We start from the raw sequence: 5541 nt of genomic DNA on the forward strand, positions 1-5541 counted from the left end.
CTGGTCAAATATATATATATATATATATATATATATATATATATATATTAAATAAAGAATAAACTAAATGATTGAAATGTGCACTGAATATAAAAAGTGTAAAACAAGTAAGAGCTGAAGTATAAGTGGCAACTGAAAAGTCAAAAGTTGAAACTTAATTTTTAACTACAGAAATTATAACAAAGGTTGAAGGCCATTGATGCTAGAATCAAAGTTTTAATGTCTTTTAATTCATTCCTGATGATGATGCTGTAACATCAAAACATATAAAAAGCTCTTTGGAGGCCATAGATTGGCCTTAATTAACAAATGTTTTTAATTGTGTATCCATTTTAATGTTGTGTGTTATTTATTATTTTAACATTATACAAAAGAACGAAGAAACAATATTTAAGGCTAATGGCATTAAGAGAGGAAATCCAGACTTTTTTTCATCTGCACTCAATTATAATCCAGTTTTGTTAGTGTGAAGTGGCAGAAAGGTTTGTTGAGTGTTAATAAAATATTTATGATTCTTAAATATTATCTAAAGCTAATTTGGGCTCTTCCAACATACTTAAAGTACATATTTTATGCTGTATGAAATGGATGGTGTTTTGTGTTGTACAAGTGACCACTCTTTTCTTTTTTCTGTTTGTTTTATAATGGTTTTTCTTGTATTTGTCAGAGAAATTGTCAGTAGTTTTATGAACATGCAGGTTTGACAGCTATCTGTATAAATTTTAGTTTTAAATTCCTTTGTATCATGGTTTGTTTTAGTACCTCTATCTTTTTAGACATGACATATGGCTCATAGAATGGCATGGAGTTTTTTTTTTTTACTACAAACTTTCAGCTCTTAGCTCCATCATCTCTTGACTGATTTGAGATCTAATTACAGTTTTGGACTGAAGATGTATTTGACCACACCCAAGGTCTTGTAGATTAATTTACTCTAATCCTTCCTAAAAGAATTTCAGTTTGAGGGTTGGTAAAGATCCTGATGAGTAATAATTTTGAATTGGGTATATGCAAACCCCATGCTTAGTATTGCTGGTGCAGAAAAATATAGCTAATAAAAAGGAAAAAAAAAGGCCTTATAGGTTAATTTACTTTAATCCTAACAGAATTTCAAGTGCTGTGGCTATTGAAGGTTCCCTCTTATTTTTAACTGTTTCCATCAATTTAGATTTTTCTATGTGTAGGGACTACTAGGTCATGTATTTTTAATCTAGGTAGGATGATAACTTTCTTAGTGAAGATATTGTGGTAATGACATCAAGAAAGCTAATATACATTATTATTATAATTTTCTATATATATATATATAGAGGGTGGGGTAGTCTGTTTAAACTTCATAGTTTTGTGGAATGAGTTAGTATGTTAAAAGAAGTTTTGGTGAAATTCAATATTGGCAGTTCAAATAATGGAGATATCATTACAACTGTTCCGAATGTGTATGTTTAAAGTGTTTTTCTTTGAAATTTTTCTTTCAGTATCGTCCATAAATATGGTAACAAAATTAGAAGTTATTTTGGTACCTATGGCAGTATTATTAGTCTGAATTTAGTGTTTGCAGTTGGATTTAAACATATTTAAGGGCAAATCTTGCCAAGTTGAAAGTCGATTAGATAAATCAAGTGTAGTTTCTAAAGCTTTAAGACCATCAAGTGGAATATTAGTGTAAGGGGAAGAAATGTTCATAGTATACAACATATTGGGTGTTATTTGTCATTAATTTCTTACAATTTATTTATATGTTGTCTTTAATGTAAGAAGGTTGCTACACTTCTCAATGGCAGCATAGTATGTCCTTTTGTAAAACTCCATGGTTGGGGGTCCTCATTGTGTATCAAACTTTTCTCTCTGTGTATTCTCATATAATAAGAAAAAATTAATGTAAAAAATCATATAGATAGGTAACTCTCTAAGCCCACGGTTACCCTCTTTTTGCCTTCATTTTTGATTTCACATTCATTGTCAGAAACTTCTGATTTCAAGATGTTTCCCTTTTATACAAAATAGATTATATGGCTTGAAAGCTCTCCAAAGAAATTTAGATTGGGTGATCTGTAGGTTGAAATACCATGACCACAGGACAATTAACTCCCCAAGAAGTTTTAAAGCTGTTGAGGTAACTTCCCATAGTACTTTGAATTCCTAAAGGGGATATTATCTTCAATAGAGATCTCCTTAACATCCCCAAATCAGATATTTTTTCTGACTTATCCAGTTAGTATTTCAGAGGTTAAGAAATCTGTATTTTTAAAAATGGTATGTATGAGCTGACTAGAGTTCTTATTATGTTATTTACATCACTTTATCCACTTGCCAGTGTCAAGGCAGGCTGTTTGAATTGGAAATTCAGTCCAAATATTCCAAACCCTCTCCCATGTTTTCAACCTCAGTTGTTTGGACATTCCAAGATGTCTTGCTGTGGCAAAAACTACATACAGTTACAATTGTTAATTATAACCATATGTTAACAATTTTGGTTTCCACACCTCATACGTTAGATTATGTTCTAAATGTATCAAGGAGAAAAGGATACAGAGGATAAAAATACTTAAATGTCATACCTTGAGGCAAGAAAGATAGTGACATCTCTTAATAAATAGCTATGCAGCTACACTGTACTCCATTACCAGTTTGGGATTATAAATCGATATCTCTGTTTCACCTACAGAGTGTATCCAGAACTGTTAAAAGCTGTATTGCCTTTCATGGCAAATGAGTGGATAATCAACATCTACCCCTGTATTTTTTTCTACCTGTGAATATTTGGGATCAGTCTCTTCAGCTTCAAAGTAAAATAATATCATTTGGTCTTGCACTAGCTCATTGGAATCCTGATGTTTGATAGAGAGAAAGTGCATAGAAATGGATAGACCTAAACATTAATACAAAAAAAATTGGTCAAAAATCAAAACCAAAACACCACTTCATTTGGATGTGAACAACTAAGATGACAGTGACCATGCTGATACAATGGAACTGTTGAGATTTTCATACTAAGTTAGATTATATCAAGTCTTTGACTCTTACCATCCTGGGTGTATCTCCTTACAGGAGACTTTCTTGAAAACTGCTGATGCTATAACAATATTGCAGTTTTTTTCTAATTAGAAAGGACGTATGGATTCATGGAGGAATTGCTGTGCTGGTTGATCAACATCTTCCTTCCAGACTTTTTCTCTCTCTATTTTTTGGAAGGCAATTTCTGTCAATGACTTTATTGGTTATACTATCCTTCTATGGTGACTCGTATTCTGAAGAGAAAATTATTCATTGAGAAATTAATGACCTTAATGAGCAGGTTTCATCTCCCTTCATCATCTTGGAAGATTCCACTATAGAGTGTTGAAAGTATTGATGGGAGGAATTGACCTGTGAAGCACTTGCTGTTAGATCTTAGCCTGTATCTTTAGTACTTGTGATTATACTCAGTTATATACCCCAAGTGAGCTGACAAGAGGCCCATATAACCCAACTGTAGTGGTGATAAAAATATTGTAGAAGTCACAACCCCACTACATAACTGTGTTGACTGATTTTGATAAGTGGATAGAGAGGGGCAAGTGACTTGGGCTCAAAAATAGTAATCTACAATAGTTTGTTAAACAAAAAAATGCCCTATAGAGAGAGAAGAGCATTAAGAAAAAAAAGAGAGGAGGAAATATAGAGAAGAGAGGAAGAAAGAGAAAGACTGAAAGAAGAACGTGAGCATGAAACACAAGCTTGGAAAGAGAAAGAAAAAAGAGAGAGATAAGAAACTGGAAAATAGAATGAATAAGAGCACAAATTGAGATTGCCTTGCTCACCCAACAGAATCATGGAAGACATTAGAAAATTTCAAGAACATGAAGACAACATGGGTGCATTCTTGGAAAGGTATGAAAGGTTTGTTCAAAGTCATAACTGGGACAATGGCAACTGGGTAATCGGTCTCAGCCCCCTTCTCATAGCAAAAGGCATACAAGTGTATGCGGGAATGATGTCAGGAGATGTCATGGACTATGACAAGTTAAAAGTGGCCTCGCTGAAGCACTATTGAACTTCCTGAGGAAGTCTTTTTGCCAGAAATTCAGAGAATTCAAATCTGACATTCAAGAAACTATTTCAGTATGTGGTGCACCTGTGGCATTACTTCACAAGATGGACTGACATGGCTAAGTGTGAAGATAATTTTGAAGGACTGGCAAATCTACTAATATCTGAACAGTTTATGATCATATGCTTCACTGACATGTCACTGTTCCTAAAGGAGAGAGCACTGAAAGATATGTATGAGATGACCAAGCTGTCAGAACAGTATACGGAAACCCATATAGGGAGTATAACTGGCAAGTCCAAGAATAATAAGTTAAATTTGAAACCAAAGGTGGCTGACCAGAAGCAGGATGCCACCAAAAGTGACAAAAAGTCAACAGGCAGAAGGGAGAAGAGATACTATGCTGATCATAAAATGGGGCACATTTTGAGTGCAGTTCTGTCTCCAACAAGCAGCTGCAGCTACCCACACAGATGGTGAGGGCAAAAAACAAGGATGTCGGTTCTTGGTGGCCTGGGTTTTGGATTGTAGTTAACTTGCCACCAGTATGATCTTCTTTCCTACCCCTACATGGATGTCTGTTCCTGGTGGCCTGGGTTTTGGATTGTAGTTAACTTGCCACCAGTATGATCCTCTTTCCTACCCCCATATGGATGTTGGTACCCAGTGGTGGGTTTTGGATTGTAGTTGATTTGGGTCCCCCACATCAGATTTTAGAATATGGCTGTCTCCTCTTAGGGAGTGCCCTTTGGGTGCTTTTGAAGGATACTTCTTTCTTTCCCTCGCACCAGTCCCTCCACTTATTCAATATGGGATTCTAGTTATTTATGTGAGCGGAGGTAATGCACCATATCAGAAGTTCTTTCTTTCCCTCGCACCAATCCCTCCACTTATTGAATATGGGATTCTGGTTATTTATGTGAGCGGAGGTAATGCACCATATCAGAAGTTATAATTTTCCTATACTGAAAATGGATTTCTGAAAGGTTCTTATCTTTTCTCACGCTTCCTACTGAAAACCGATTCTTCCATCTTCTGCCAAAATGCAAAGTGATAGTTCAGTAGAATTGAATAAAGGGAGTCGTATGCATTATAAGAGTATGTCACACTCTTTAATGGAGGGTTGATGCATGATTATTTGTATGAGAGATGCATTGGAATCAGTCAATTCCAATGGACAAGAGATAAAAGGCTTGTGGCATGCGTGATTTTTTATTTGTTTTTTTGCATATAGAGCACATTACTAAAGGAGAATAGCTATTTATGTGACAGGAGGTAAGTATTTAATGGAAATACATTTTCAGTATAGGAAAATTTTAACTTTTGAACATCATAATTTTTCCTTCACTCTCAACATGGGGTCAGTCTATTTAAATTTAATACTTATAACTCTCAATATGTATTGGGTATATCATCACAAAATTTGACAGTCTTTCAGTTAATATTACACATACAAAAAGTCATATTTCTTAGTGAAGTATTTTTAATAAAATAAAGATTTGTCCATGAAT

At 34.4% G+C, this 5541-nt stretch overlaps 1 protein-coding gene across 1 annotated transcript in view; it reads left to right on the forward strand.

The window, feature by feature from the left end:
• The window catches only part of LOC106459449 (DNA replication licensing factor mcm5-A-like), a 107892-nt gene that overhangs the window by 48509 nt on the left and 53842 nt on the right, over window positions 1-5541 (forward strand). The gene's annotated exons all lie outside the window — the stretch shown is intronic.

The sequence above is a fragment of the Limulus polyphemus genome, unplaced genomic scaffold (assembly GCF_000517525.1).
Source record: "Limulus polyphemus unplaced genomic scaffold, Limulus_polyphemus-2.1.2 Scaffold610, whole genome shotgun sequence".
Classification (NCBI taxonomy): Eukaryota; Metazoa; Arthropoda; class Merostomata; order Xiphosura; family Limulidae; genus Limulus; species Limulus polyphemus.